We start from the raw sequence: 15,853 nt of genomic DNA, 5'->3' as shown, positions 1-15,853 counted from the left end.
CGATCCCCCAAGGGGCATCCCCACCCTTCACCTCTAGGAGTCTAGACTGGCTGCCACTCCTTCACCTCACACCTGCGAACTCACACTCGACCCGCGTGTGTGCGCACAGCCCTGCCCTCCCTGCGCTCCAGCGGGAAATGGGGAGAGCCTGGCCCCTGGCCCCGCGGAGGTGCCCGAAGGCCTGTCAGTTCTGTAAAGCCACCGGAGTGATGCCCGCAGTGCCAGCCTCTGCCCAGGCTCAGGGGGCAACCGGCCTGAGGCCGACAGCCACGGCCGCTGCCAGTGCCCACCCAGCTCATAAGGCAGGGCTCCTTCAGGCTGATCCCACCGGGTGCCCTGCTCCTCCAGCCTGTACCCGGGGCCAGACCACCACCCCAGGATCCTGGCACAGGGCCGGGTGCCCCGGCTGCCTGGCTTCAAACCGGGGCCCCGACACCCACTAACTGTGTGACTTACTAGCCGTGCCTCAGTTTCCTCATCTGTAAAATGTCGCTCGACCCCACCTGCTAAAGTTCTGGGGAGGACCACGGGACAGAATGTCAGCAGAGGCCCCAGAGGTGCTGGATAATGGCAGGGAGGGGCTCAGGGAGTGGGCAAGGCAGAGGAAGAGCTTGTGAGCCCAGGGGGTGGGGGTGGGTGGGAACCGGCCACCCCTCCCCCGTCTGGGCTAGTGGATACTGTGGCTGGTCAACGACAGGTCACGGTGTGGGATGGGGGTCACAGGGCCTGTGCCGTTGGGGGAGGCTGGGCCGCTTCACTCCATGTGGATTCATGGATCTCAGGGCTGCTATTTTTAAGGGCTTGAAAGGCGCCCTTTCTCTGAGACCCCAGCCCTTCACAATGGGGGCCTGTTCCCCTGCTGGGGATGTGATTTCATCTGCAGGAAATGTCTCAGCGGGGGGCGGGGGGGGGGGCAGAGGCTACTTCCTGGTCTGGGGCTGCCACAAAGCACCTCCTCTCGCTCTCCTTCCCTGGGGCACAGGGTCGATGCCCTCCAACAGTTGCATCTGTGGGGCTCACAGCCTCCCCTCCTCACCCCGGACCAGTGGCATCTCTGGGGCAGGAGTGGTGCCTCCTCCAGCGGGGAAGAACGGAGGCACTTCTGGGGGCTCCCCAAGGCCCCTGGCTAGGCCCCCAGCTCTGGCAGGTCTGAATGGGGTACCAAGACCCCCCTCACGTGGATGGATTGACTTGAGTAGCCCTTGGTGGTCCCTTTCTTCCCCCATCCACAAAGCCCCATTTCCCCGCTGGTGATTCAGGCTCCCAAGTTAAGTATCAATCACCTGGGGAGTGCCTCTTTCTGAAAATACAAAACTCTTTTTTAAAAAGGTACAGGCTCTCTGCTACTTTTAGAACCTTCCAGGGCTCCCATGCCTGCAGGATAAAGTCCAAGCCCCTCAGACAGTGGCTTAGTCTCCAGCTGGCAGGCTGTGCAACCTTGTGCGGGTGCCTGGCCCTCTCTGAGTCCTGGACCAGGAAAATGCTCTCCAACCCCCCGGGGATCCAGGGCATAGGCAGATACAAGTACAGAGCCTGCCTGAAGCTAGTCAGTTCTTTCTGGCTGTGGGCGGGGGATTCCATCCCCTCCTCACACTGCCCCACCCTTCTTTCCCAACTCCCCCCAAAACTTACATCGCCCTAAAAAACACCCTGTTGGAAGAGTCTGTGCATTGCTTGCTCCAGTTCCTCTGCCAGGCAAAATCCTACTCACCTTTCCAGGCCGGCCCAAAGTCATGGCATCTCTGAAACCCACTCTTGACAGGTACAACAGGCTGCTCCCTTATGGGACCCCCAGACCTCTCATCCCAGGGTAGCCCTGAGCATAGTGTCTTAATAGTAAACGTGTCTATGCCTTGCTGCCTATCCCTGCCCCGGCTCAACCAGGGGTCCCTAAGGGCCTGGGTCCTGCGGTGCTTGACATACACTCAGAGCCCCTGGGGTGCGAGCACGTCTTACCTGGCACCGGCCTCAGTGTCCTGAACCACAGGTGCGGCCCTCCCCACCCCCCCCGACCCCCCCGCCCGGCCAAAGCTGCTGCAACACCTCTCCTCCAGTCATAGTGCCAGAGAGGACAGGGCTCCTTTCCTTCTTAGTTCATGTCCTTGGCTTTTTGGGAAATGTCCCACCCCAGTGCCTCCCCTGACCACCGAGGGACAACCATCTTCCCCTCCTCTGGCTCTCCTGACCAGTCCAGGGCTTTAGTTTCTTTGCCTGCAAAACTGGGATAACACCCCTCCTGAGAGCACTGTAGCTGGAACTGGCTGGGACAATGTCACTGGGGCCTGCACAGGCCCCGGCAGACCCGAAGCATCCATTTGTGGGGCTGTCCTGGGGGGACAGCTCCTGGGGGGCTTTCTGGGGACTTCCTGGCAGGGTGATCTGTGACTGGGTGCTGAGGTCTGGGCAGATGCTGTCTATGCCCATGGCTGGCTCTAGCTGGCGGGCAGGGGCCTTACTGAACAGGTGTAAGCCCAGACAGGCTAACCTGCCCTCACCATGGATGGGCCTTGGGAGGTTGCTGGCTAAAGCGCCCCAGGCTGGGCCTCATCCTCTGATCCTAAGGTCCCCTTGGGCTTGGCCCTGGGAGCCGGTTTTGGGGAGAAGAGCCCTCCCACAGTTGGTCCTAGCCAGCACGGTGCCCAGAGCCCCCAGGTGAGGAAGGAGGGCACGGCTGCTGTATCTGTCCTCCTGATGGCCCAGGGCTGGTGGGAGACAGGAGTAGGGTCAGGTCGCTGGAGCCAGGATGAGCCCGGCACCCACAGGAGACAGGGTGATGTGTTCTGGGAGGCCGTCTAGGGCCACCCCCAGCTTCCAGGTCAGCCCATGAGATCTCCCACTTGGCCAGAGCTGGAAGGGAGGGATAACCATAGGGCCTGACAGCAGGTGAGCATCTCCTGTGTCCCAAGTTCTGGTCTCACAGCAGGGAGGCGGGTGACAACAGCACTCAGTCTGCACACTCTAAAAACAGACCGTGCCTGAAAGCTGGCTCCGCACTTACTGTCTGTGTGACCTTAGGCACGTTACTTAACCTCTGCATGCCTCAGTTTCTAAAATGGGCTGAGAACAGTACTTACCCTCAGAACTGTCACAGGGTTAAATGAGCCATACACTTAAGACAGCAGCTGTCACACAGCCAAGTGCCCAGCAAATCCTCCCTGCCAGCACTATTCCCGAAGGAGGAACTGAGGCTCAGAGACTCTGCGGGTGGGAGACACAGGTCATACCTACTGCCACCCAAGGCCCACACCTAATGAAGGAATGTCAGTTAGGAGGGGCTCAGAAACAGTCCCATCGCCCCCTTTTATGGGTGAGGAAACCGAGGTTCAGAAAGGCCCCAGAGGCTCCTGGCTTCCCCACACTTCCAGCCCTGTGGTGTCACGCCTGGCGGGGCTGGACACACAGTCCCAGAGACCCGGGGCGGGCTCCCTCCCTCCCCCTTCCTCACGCACACCCTCCTCAAACTCCCTGCAAGAGATCTCTCTTTCGTGCTCCTGACGCATAACCCTCTTAGAAACTGGCCGCTCCACATGCGCTCCCTTGCCCGAGATCCACCCACAAGAAGGTATCAACCGCTTATAAGTTTCAAACAGAGTCATTCACGGCTGGCTCGCCCGCCACCTCCCATGGCAGGGTCCCCACTACTCTGCAGCTCAGCTGGCAGAGGACAGAAAAGAGACCTCAGACCCAAGTCCTCCTTCCCTGGATCCTCAGTTTACCCCTGCCTGCCGAGGCTGGCGACTGGGCCAGGTCTAGCCAGATCCTAGAGCCGCCAGTCCTGCCCCAAGAGCAGTGTCCCCAGGCCGGAGTGTCACTGCCCCTCCAGACCTCAGTTTCCTCCTCTGGAGAATGACGACCATGGGCAATTAATAGGAGGCTTGCGTTTTTGTACTTATGTTATTATTTACTTAATTTTACAATAAATGGTTGCATGTGCCTTAGAGGAACCAGAAACAAGGAAGAGGTGGACTATAGATTGAAGAACAAACAAGCTTCAGAACAAAAGCTAAGGAAATCAAAACAGAAGGTTGGGGGGAATCAGTTGCATACGGGTAAGACTTAAAGGCCCTCAGAGGAACTACATGTAAGACTATTACTAGACTCCATGCTTCCTGGTGGCCAAAGTAAAAAGGGAAATTGGGCAGCCTGAAAGGGCTCTTTTAGCTCTGCAGGGTATTTTGATCTTTGGTGCCCACAATGAATGGGATTTCAAAGGGCTTTGAAATCAGGAGGTGAGAGGGACAGGCACGTGCTGTCTGCCAGGCTCTCTCAGTCTGGCTCAGATTGTTTCTGTGTTGGATGCTGGAGCTTGTCTAGTCTTGGTGGGGGAAGGGCATCTGACTTGGGGGCGGAATGACTACAGTGAGGCCGGGCCCCTGGCAGCCTGCAGGGTGAATGGCGGCCCCCAGAGGCTCTATCCTAACTGGGGCGGGCTCGCCGATGGGCCACCCTCTTGCTTGAAACTGTGTTGGCAGATGGCTCTTGCCCCTCCTTATCAGCGTCCAGAGCACGGGCTTCGGTGGTGGTCAGATCCTAACCCCTCCACTTCTCAGCTTCACGTCTAGTTAGAGAGCTAGTTAACCTCCCGGTTCACTTATGTGGCTTCCGTGAGAGCACCCGCACGGGGAGGGGCTCAACACGCAGAAACCGGATTCTGATTTCCTGAGACGGCAGGGTGGTTCCAGGGTGTCAGGGTGATGGGGAGGAGATGGCCCGCCTGTAAGTCTGGGACTCAGTCCTTCTGCTGCTTCTGGCATTTGTTAGTTGCCTACCAAGTCTGGGGTCTCGTCTAAGCCCCTTGTAAACATATCTCTCTTCGTCCTCATAACAGCTCTGGGAGGCAGCCTGGTTCTGGAAGCCGTGTCTCCGCCACTGTGCTGCCTCTGAGGAGCAGGACTCAACCAACTGCCTGCTTCTGAACTCAGGCGCTGGCTTCAAAGCTCCCCTTACAGAGCAAGGAGGCAGGGCCTTGGAAAACCATAAAGGACTCTCTGGGTCTCCATCTGGCTGCGGACTCACGGTCGCACGGCCACGTGGGAAAGAGTGGGTGTCGGCCTGTTCTGCGGATGAGGACGCCTGAGCCCAGAGTGGTTGTCCCATGGCCTGTCTCGAGGTCAGCAGGCTGTGGAGGCAGGAGAGAGCACAGAGCTAACACTGTAAATGTCGTCTTATTCTAGCTTCGGTTACCCCCGCTTCACAGATGAAGAAACCACGACTCGCGGAGGTGCAGCGTTTGCCCAAGGATCCCACGACAAGGACAAGGCCGAGCTGGGATTTCAAGCAGCCTCCTTGAGTTACTTGAAAGGGAAAAAAAAAAAAAAAAATCTGTGCCTCCTTCCGTCGGACTTCCGCTTCCCAGACACAGACACTGAGACCCACATGTCCCTTCCACCCTGAAAGCCCCTTCTCCTTCCTGGGGTCTTGGCCCCACGTGGAGGCTGGGCTCTGGAAGGCACAGGAAGGGGGAAGGAGCCGCAGGAGGCGACAGAGACAAAGCATGCGTGGGCTGGGGGGCCGCGTGCGCCACCAGCCTGTGCCCGGGTGTGTGCCACCCAAGTTAGGGACCCAAAAGCTGTTGCTTTCCACGCCTCAGCTGTGCCGGAGCAGAAGGCAGAGCTGAGCCTGCCCAGGGCTGGGGCCGGATTTCAGCATGAGATGGGCCCTCCCAGGCTCAGGCCCTGGGACTAGAAGAGGGCGCCTGGTGCGTCTGGGATCAGGAGGGGCACCCGCCGCCACTTGTGCCCTGAGCCCCCTGAGTCTTAGGCCAACGAGCGCCTTCTCCGTCCTCCCCACCGGGACAGCCTTGAAGGGGAGGTGCCTCCCCTGCCCCTCACTCCAACCCGAGGGGTGGGTATGGCTGTTCCCACGTCGCATGGGGGCAAACTGAGGCTCCGGGGGTTCAACAGTCTAGTGAGTGAGGGGCCAAGTCGGGCTTTGAGGCCGCGTCTATGTGCTCTGTTCTCTCCACGTCACCGCTAGGCTTGCTGGCCAGAGCTCCTTCCACAGAAACGCAGTCTGGGGCCGCGTGCACTGAGTGAGGAGGACTAGCCCCAACTGCCGGCGGCCAGGTCTGCTTGCCGTCCAACAATTATTTTAACACCTATGCTTTTTTAATCTTACACAGCATTTACTACATGCCAAGGACTGCAGTGAGCCGTTCCCAAATACTACCTCTATTTTTTTTCATACATTTTTAAAACGCTCATTTATTTATTTTGAGAGACAGAGGGAGAGAGAGAGAGAGACCGAGAGACAGAGAGAGAGAATCCCAAGCGGGCTCCATACTACTGGCACGGAGCCCAACTCAGGGCTTGAGCTCACGAAGCCGCGAGATCATGACCTGAGCCGAGATCAAGAGTTGGACGCTTAACCGACTGAGCCGCCCAAGGCGCCCCACGACTTCCTTTGATTTTAATTTAACCTTTTTTTTTTTTTCTCCAACGTTTTTTTATTTATTTTTGGGACAGAGAGAGACAGAGCATGAACGGGGGAGGGGCAGAGAGAGAGGGAGACACAGAATCGGAAACAGGCTCCAGGCTCCGAGCCATCAGCCCAGAGCCCGACGCGGGGCTCGAACTCACGGACCGCGAGATCGTGACCTGGCTGATGTCGGACGCTTAACCGACCGCGCCACCCAGGCGCCCCTAATTTAACCTTTTTAACAACCCTCTGAGGTAAGTGCTAGTCTTACCCCATCTGAAGGATTGTGAACCGGGGCCCAGAGAAGTTAAATAACTTGCCCAAGGTCACTTAGTAAGAGGCAGAGCCAGGCTCTGCTCCAGGCTGTGCTCCCAGCCCCTCCTGAGAAGCCCTCATCAGGGCTCCATTTATCACTGAGGCTCCCGCCTCTCATTCTCACGCTAATTATTCTCCTCTCTTCTACAACAAACAGGATCTGCCATCTGCCACCGGCCTTGTCACTGACACCAGCCAGCTCCCTGGGAATCAAGTGGGGCCTTTGGTCTCCTGCTAGTTGCTCTGCGAGGACAACTGGCTGCTGGGGAAGGAGGAGGGAGGGCCCCGGAGGGTTTCTGGCAGCCGGGCTGGACTGTCCTCCCACCCCGCCCCCCTCCCCTGCTCCTCCCTCTGGGGGTTTCAGTCGTGGGCCCAAAGGACCTGTTTCCAGTAGTGAAAGGGGTCCCTCCAGGTTTCAGTCAGGCCAGGCTTTGTTTCTGAGTTCTTCTTCAGAAACTGGTTATTTCCCTGAAATTAGGAATTGGCCCGTGTCCCACACTCATTCCCGTGCCCGGGGCAAAGGTACCCTGGAATGGCCCAGAGAGGCGGGCTCTCCAGCCTCCTGATGGTGCTGCTCGGCCGTCTCTAAGCCCCAGGCCAGCTCCTCCTGCCAGTCTGTGGGGGGAACCCAAGTTTGTTTCCATCCAGGGCGAGTCCTTTCCATATCACCCCTGTTCCCCCCACGTGCTCTCACAGGTCCACCCTGCTCTCCTCTGGAACCCTCCCTCCCCCCAGTGCATAGACCTGGAGGCTGGTGGCCAACGGATGAGCCCGCCGCTGCCTTCCCTGCAGCCCTGGAGTGGGGTAGCCCTGGGTTTGAATCTTGATTCTATCACTTCCACTTGTCCGTGACCTTCACTTCTCTGAGCCTCAGTTTCCTTATCTGCAAAATGGGATAGCGAAGGTCCCTGCTTCAAAGGGAGTCACGAAGAGTAAATGAAGTAACACGTATAAAGCACTCAGCTCATCGAAAGTACTAGTTGTCGTTATTTTTATTTATTGACCGCGTCTCCTGAGTGTTCAGACCTTGTCTTCACTGCACCAAGCCCCTGCCCCCGAGGTGTGGGAGGGGTGCTAACTCCTCTGCGATCTAGGACAACCCTCCTAAACAGAAAGGCCCAGCTCTCTATCCCCGGCTACCAGGCTGACGCACGCCTGCTCTTATCCTTGCCAACCTACAGGATGACCTGACCTCCCTCTCCCGGGAGCCCTACCTTCTCATGCTGAGGCTTTACCGGCCCTGCCTCCTTTCATCCACAACAAGCCAGTGAGATGGGAATCACTATCCCACGGGTCAGCTTGTACCACGGGGCTCAGCCCGAGGCCATGCCCGTGCTACTGCTGGAATTCTCTGCATCTGTGTCTGAGTTTCAGAACATCCCAGGGCTCAAACTCAGGATGCCTCAAGGGGCAGAGGCCCACTACTCATGCCCATCTGTCCAGTCTGTCATCGTCTTCACCGTACCCGCCCCCCCTCCAGCCTCCTGAGGGGCCTCTGTAAAAGCCACCAACTGGGAGTGCCCCGCCCCCCTACCCCATCTACCAGGCAGTTCACTGCAATGCCCTGGCCTGGCTTCCCAGAGCTTCCCGAAGCGGAGGCTCCCCATCCCTGTGCTGGCAACACCTCTGAGAGGAATTAGCACCTTCCACTTCATTAGTGGCCCCCTAATGAGGTTGTTAATGAGAATGCTAAGTGGGCACACCCAGCCAGACACCTCAACTCTGGAAGCTCTCACCCCCAAGCCCAGCATACCGTGCACCAGCATGGTCCTGTCACACCTCCTCAGGCTGTGGGCTGGGTCTCGGGGTCTGGCCCACATTGGGGAAAACGCCTTCCACAGTCTGCACGGGCCAAGGATCCAAGAAGTGGCCACCTCTGTGGGCAGCCCAGCCATCTAGGGCACAGGCCAGCCGCCTGGCGATCGGGTTTCACTTCTACCATTCCCTGGGCATCAAGGAAGCAGGCGGGCATCGAGTGACAATGTAACACGAGCGCTTTCCCAGGGGAGGAGGTCTGCAGAGTTCCCGTATGTAACAGCGAGTGCCAACATCCCCTGCCCCCCACGGGACATGGATGGGGCAGCACGCTCTGCTTTCAAGGGCACACACGCCCGGCCCGGGCCGCGCCCCATGTGGCCCTCCTCTCCCGTGTCCCGTGAAGGGATATCAACACTCTTTGAAGCGGGGTTCCGGAAACCCTCAGGGACCCCCAGACAAGGGGAAGTGGTCACAGCAGGCAGGGCAAGGGCTTCCTGGGGCTTGTAGGCTATGTCGTCAGAGCGGATTTTAGCTGTTCTACATACTGGGTTTTCTTGTGACATTTTCTTTGAACTAAACAGTCTTAAAAACATTTGAGAGGCACTGAACAGGATGACCTCTCAGGTCCACTCTGGCCTTGACTTTTAGAATTCTACGTGGTTTTGCTTCAGAAGGGCCAAGGAGAGAGCCCTGGGGCCCCAGGCAGGAGCCCAAACTGGTTTGACGCCACACATGTGTCTGCCTGGCCTGAGCCCTGAGGACGAAAGGGGTCACAGAAAGCATCGACCCAGGACCTCTCACTGAGGCCTGTGGCCGACTCTGCTGTCCTTCAGACTCCCCGCCCCCCCCCATTCCCTCCCACCTTCCTGGGCAGGACAAAGCTGGGCACCCAAGCGCAAGTTGCCATGAGCCTCCAAGAGGGGGTGGGGGCTCAGAAGGTCCTAGACCTGCTCTTGTCCTGGTGTCTCTATTCACTCAGAGGTCCACTGAGCACAGTGCCCACTTCCCAGGACCAATCAACTACAGAACCGACCGCATTTGTAAACCGGGATGGTGATGACAGAGCCTCCCTCGTGGGGCTGCTGTGAGGACAAAGTGAGTTCAAAGATGTAAAGTGCTGAGAGCAGGGGCCAGCACGGAGCGGGTGCTCGGTAGCATCAGCTACACGTACACACAGTTTATGGTTTTAATTAAATCAACCCCCTCCTCAAAAGCCTATCATGGCTCCGAAATGCCCTTTAAATACGACTAAAACTGCCAACCACTGGCTATAAAGCTCTCCACCGACCGCCGCCCCTTCCGTCCCTGCCCATCGGACAAGCCTATTTCCTGCTCCCGACTGTATCTCCTGTCTGCTCAGAACTGAGCGAGTGCAGGGGTTTCCTCCTCTCCAGATGGCCCTCTCACTTCAGACGCCCCTCCCTGGTGAGGCTCAGGGCCCGTCCCCAGTTGGCCTTAAGCCCCGTCCTGCATGATCAGCCCAGGACTGGCCAGGAGAGCCACGGCCTGAGTTCCTGCAGCCTCCTGGTGTGTCTGAGGCACCACCCCCACGCAGGTGCTCCCGGGGAGAAAGCTCGGCCTCCCCCCTGCTTCTCTCCTGGCCTAGGGGGTGGGGCCTGGAGACCCTGGGCAACAGTCTGGAAATGGGGCGAGCCCGGGAGGGGAGCCCAGGCCTCCACCATGGGGGTAACCGCATCGGGCAGCTGAAAAGCGTCAGCCTTCCTCCACCCGCTCATGCCTGGGCCGGACCCAAGGACCCGCTTTTGTCTGCATAGGAAGAGAATCCTGGCTGGATTTTGGACTCGAGAGTCTGGTGTCACTTTCTTTCCCAGAGGGCTCACCCTCCGGGGCGTGAGGCCCTAGCCGCGTCACACTGTCACTTCTGTGACCTCTGCTTCTCTGCCTGCTCCCTGGGTGTGGCCCTGGTGACCACGGCTGCCGTCCTTCTGGCCCACTTACTGAGGACACAGCAGGGAGGAAGTAACAGGCATGTGGTCGGGGGCCTCTTCCCAGTCACCCCGGGGCAGGTGCCCACGGCCCCCCCATTAACTGCCTGCCACCAGGGGAAACGAGGCAGGCCTTTCGCTGCCCCCTGCTGGCCCCAGGAAGGTCTGCAAAGCTGCTGGTGACTCCTAGAATGAACCTCTCAAAGAAGAGCTAACAGCACCGAGAGAGACCGGCAGGGCCAGGCACGGAGTGCTAACAGGATGCCCACCTGGGGCGGTGGAGACGGACGAGGTCCTGGCCAGACCGGCAGAGGCCGAGGCTCCTGCCAGGCAGAAAGTGGCACCTCAGCTCCTCCAGGGCTTGGGGAGGCAGTGTGACAATGCCTGCTCTCTCAGCAGGCCCGGACTTCACTGCTTGTCCCAGAAAGGCTCTGGAGCGGGAGGGTGGCGGTGAGGGAGTCAGCGGGAGCTAGGGGACCTGAAGGGGGGTGGCCTGCATCACAGCTCCTGCTGACTTCCCCACCCGTGGTGGCCGCTGGCTGCTATAAATACCACTCCTGCCTCTGGATGTTGCAGGAGGTGACCTAGAATTGTGGGCTCCGGGGCCTCCTGGGTGCCCCCTCCCTGCCCATGTTCGACAGAGCCTGCCTGACTAGAATGTCCTCGCAGCCTGGGAGCCCGCCAACACCAAGCAGGGCCCTGACCGGGGACGGGAAACCCCGACACTGAGGGAGGCAGCTGTGGCTTCCAACCCTGAGCCTCCTATGACCAGCATTGCTACCGCTTTCGTGGCAAGTGTGGAGGGCACCCGGCCCCTGGAGAGCAGAGGCCTGGCCGGCCTGCAAAGGAGATGTGGCACCCAAGGCCAGGGGCCCCGGCTCCCAGACCACCTGACCCTGGGCCCCCTTCTGCACCGCCTTAGTCCCACTCTGATGCCGAGATTCTACCTGATTTCCAAACTTCCCATCGGCCTGAAAGCCTCTCTGGGTGGCCTCGAGAGCGCTCTGTTAGAACATGTGGTTCTTGTTCCTTCTTCTAGCCGCTAGCATGCGTCCGAGTGAGTCCTTTTCTGCACGAAAGGCCCTTGACAGGCCCAGGCTCCAGGAGCCTGGCTGGCTTGGCTGATCCAGGAGCACAGGACAGGAGGTGGCCCCGGGCCGAGCAGTGGTAAAGCCCCCAACCATCACACATGGCCAGGGTCTGGTCCCAGGCTCCCCGGCTTGGGGCAGGGGAGGAGACGAGAGGAAGAAAGCCTAGGAACAGCTCCGGGGGTGGGCTCTGGGTGGTGTGAACACAGGTGAAACCTAGTTAAAATGAAATGCGCGCACGCTGCCATCGTCTGGCTATCTGTCGGACATCCAACAGATACAGTGCCTGCAACACGCCAGGGGCCGACACGGGACCAGCCTTCACAGAGCCCACAGGCCAGAAAAAAAGAGAGACTTGAAGCGAATCTCCACACCCAGCAATGACAAATTCCGTGTCTAGTGCTCAGGGGGGGTAGCCCGTCAGAGCCCGAGTAAGGAGGTGGGAGCCGGGGCTGAGGTCTGAAGGACAAGCCAGAGTCAAGAGGCCACCAGGAGGGGGGCAACACAGAGGTCGCCCCTCAGCAGGAGGACCCACGCAGGGGGACCAGGAAAGACAGAACACAGACCAGATTAACCAGATGGGAGCAAAAAGGAGGACCGAGTTGGAAAGGCCAGTGGGCCCAGCCCGGGCAGGGCCCTGGAGTCTGAGCTTTGTCAGCAGTAACCACGGGCCACAGCAGGCATGAGGGTGGAGAGAAGTCGGGGCAGCGGACACCGGTGACAGATGGGAGGGGGCAGTACAGGAGAGGGTGTTGTCAAGGACGCCCCAGCCAGATGGTCCTGGTGCAACTGGACAAACAGCAAGCCATCTTGGTTCCAGGGGCCGTCACGCTCCTGGAGCACTTCCTGCGGACAGGGAAGGACGGACGGCGCCCTGGTCCCACCCCGCCCGCGGGAGGAGCACCGTTAGAACACAGGCCTGGGGCAGCCCGCCCCACCCCAACATCTACCTACTCTCCTGGAAGCCGACTGTCAGGTCAGCCCAGTTCTGTCCCCAGGCTGCAGCAGACCCAGGTGTCAGCTGGGCAGCATCGGCTCAGGGGCAGTCCCTGGGCTGTGCTCACGCTGCCCAGGGTGGAGGCGTCTCCCCTGAACAGTCAGCTCCTTGCCCTTCCTGCTACCAAGCTCTGACCCCAAACACGACCATGGGGAGGGGACCGTAGCTCGGGGGGGTCGAGGGGGGGCCTCTCATGGGATGCCAAGCCCACATGGGAGGAGAAACAGAGGTTCAGAGAGAGCACGTCTGTCTGCTGGTTGACCCCCCTAGCACCATTTCCAGTCACCCCATTTAGAAAATGCTCCTCTCGTGCCGCTGGCCTGCCTGGCCTTGTCTCCTCCCACGCTGCCCTCGCTGATCACCGTCCAGTGCTCGGGCCTTCTCTCTGTCCCTCATACAGCCAAGTGTGCCCGATCTCAACGCCCAGGCCCTCAGGCCTCCCCGCGCCCGGATGTGTCCCTTACCCGCTGCAGTCTTCCAGTGGCTGGTCTCTTGTGTCACTCCGATCCTAGCTCCAACCTGGCTCCTCTGACCCACCAGCCGGATCTCAGGTGCGCCCGTCCCCGTCCCTCTCCATCACCTCACTGTCACTCCTGCATCCAGTGCCATTGTCTGTTAGCCTGTTTACTATCTAGCCCCTTCCCCCCGTCGGGTGTGGTTCCCGGGGGGGCACGGACCCTGCCTTTCTTCTTCCTGCTGTGTCCCTAGCTCCCAGCAAAGGGCCTGGCAGGTGGCAGGAACCCACGGAATCCCTGCTGCCTGAGAAGGAGCGGCGTGTGAGCACAGCCCCGAGGGAGCCGGTGCAGAGCCCAGCCCGGAACCCAGGGCTCCTGCCGTCCAGCCTGGGGCCTTCTCCACACCACCCGCCAGACCCAAGCTCCGTCCTGAACTGCTCCTGCAGCCGCAAGTGCGTACGGGGCCTGACTGGCGCCCGACGACCCCGCCGTGGGTGAAGCGGGGAAGAAGTGTGGCGTGCCAGTTTTGCTGATGGGGAGACTGTGGCAGGGAGGGGGTGCTGGGTGATCTGCCTGAGGGCAGCGGAACGGAGCGAGGTCCGTGACCAGGTTTTCGGGGAGGTCCTGCTGCCTGAGGGGCTCTTCACCTCGATGCCCCGTTCTCCCTGCATGGAGGGCAGCACCTCACGGCCGCCCTGGGAGGGAGACGGGCCAGAGAGGCCGCCCTGCAGCCCAGCGGTTTCAGGGCACCGGCCTGTGAAGTCAACCAAACCTCACCGGTCACCGACCTGCCCGTGACCTAGTGACCGTGGGAAGTCTCTTGGCCTCGGTCCCTCACCATACAACACAGACAGGAACGGGGCTGCCTCCTGGGCCACTGGCGGAGGATGGCTTGGTCAAGGGCCTGTCCCGCAGGTCTGCATTCTGCCTCCCTCCCTGTGACCCTGATAGATCTCTGCCAACTTCCTCGGAATGTGAGAACAAACCGGAAGTAGCCAGAGCTTCTTGGAAGGAAGACTATAAAAAGCCTCGGCAATGTCATGACTTCCCTTTAAGACACAGCGTTGGGCCTCACCCCAGGTTCTCTCCTCCTGGCTCACGCAGGCACAACCCCAAAGGGACCAGAGGAAGAGGGCGGGCGGCCCCGAGAGACACCTCCCTGCCCCAGATCTGCCCTACCAGAGGCAGGGGGCCACGGTGTGTGGCAGGGACAGCCCGAACGGCGAGAGGGCTGGTTTCTAGACCCACAGCCCCTCTGTGCCGGCTCTTCCACCCCTCTCTGCACAGAGCCTCCTTTTCCCTCTTCTGGGCTTCAGGAGGATGCCTGAGATCACGTCTGGGAAGCGCTCAGAGCTCCCCAGAGAGAGAACAGAGGGATCCAAGGTGGGATTAATTATGTATCAATGTGCTCGTTTATTAGCACTTCGGGTTTACTGCAGGGGCAGAGTGGGAAACGCGCGGGGCTTGGCGTCAGAGAATCCAGGCCTGGTCCTGGGCCCAGCCACTAATACATGTGGGCAAGTCGCGGCCCCTTGGAGCCCTGGTTCCTGTAAAAGGGGGATAAAAAACATCTAAGTGATGTGGGTTAAAGTACGCCACAAACAGGAGTTTCCTTCCCTGCCAACGGGGTTGCCAGGGTACCAGCCCTACAGCGTTGCCGTGAGGAACAACAGTCGGGTACCGGGCACGACACACATTAGGGGTCGTTACTGCTGCCGCGGGAGTGGCGTGTGGGGTGCAGGGCCTGATGACGGGGCTGTCTGTGATGCCGCCCAAGCCTGCAGACTGTGTCGGTCCTGGGGTGGGCACCCACCCCTGACCAGCAGCAGGAGAGAAGGTTCCACAGGGCCTGGTGGCCACAGCGACTCAACACCGTCCTTCCTCCACACCCGTCCTGCGCCCCCCCCACCAGCTAAGAAGAGGGGTGGAGGGACTTGGGCTCCCCACTGCCAGGAGCCCGATGCACTTGGCCAGCTCCCCAAGGGCAGGGTGGGAGTGACCAGGCAGTCTCTTGCAAGCCGCACCCACCTGGGAAGGCTGTCCCTGAGCCTGAGTGATGTCGGCCGCCCTCTGCTCACAGAGCTCTTTGCCCAGGAGGGTGCAGCACAGCCTATTGGTGATAGCCTGCTTGTCCCTACAGCTTGTTTGGCAGGTACCAAGCGGTGGAGAGACCACGGGCCAGAGCACTGGGTCTGCTAAAGGCCACGGTGCAAAGCAGGGTGGATACCCCATGGCATGCCAAGATCCCTCACCCTCAGGGACCAGAGCCACTCTGGAGGGCCACCATAGGCAGGACTGCAAGGAGGGAGGTGCTGGCTCCCTCCCCAGCTGATGCAGGCCTCTCCCTGGGGTCCCAGCCTCTTCCCTGGGGTGCCAGATCCACCTGGCTTCTGTCCACCTAATCTGTTCCCATCAGCCTCGAGGACCAGGCCCGTGGCCTCCTTGAGGTCCGTGACTTGAGGTCAGTCTCTGGTCAATGACTTACTATGGAGCAGAGGACTCAGCCAGACCAGGGAGAGGATGCTGGAAGTCAGGAGGGCAGGCAGAGGGGCGGGCCCAGGGCCCAAGAAGAAATCACCAAGTGCCTGGGGCTGATTCATCTGAAAAGGGGTGAAGGGCAGGGCAGGGCGGGGACTGGCTGAGTCCAGGCAAGCTCTCCTCACTGGGAGGAAGGGTGGGGGCTGCAGACCAGCAGCAGCTCCAGGAAGGATTGGGGCAGATGTGCCTGTGAGGGATGCTTCTGCCCCAGCCACACAAAAGTCCCATTGATGCTACCCCTCGCCCCCACACTCTGCCACTGCCTAACATAAGGGCTCTGGGGACCTCTTCTGCTCCTTGCCGACTGTCCAGCTGCCGCTGTCGCCCTGGCACGCCAGG

At 59.9% G+C, this 15,853-nt stretch overlaps 1 protein-coding gene across 1 annotated transcript in view; it reads right to left on the bottom strand.

Moving 5' to 3' along the window:
* Nucleotides 1–15,853, bottom strand: part of DAGLA (diacylglycerol lipase alpha) — a 63,985-nt gene that overhangs the window by 26,828 nt on the left and 21,304 nt on the right. The window lies entirely within an intron of this gene.

This window comes from Lynx canadensis, chromosome D1 (genome assembly GCF_007474595.2).
Source record: "Lynx canadensis isolate LIC74 chromosome D1, mLynCan4.pri.v2, whole genome shotgun sequence".
Lineage (NCBI taxonomy): Eukaryota > Metazoa > Chordata > Mammalia > Carnivora > Felidae > Lynx > Lynx canadensis.
Note: the sequence above shows the minus strand (reverse complement) of the source record. Positions and strands in the feature narration are given on the sequence as shown.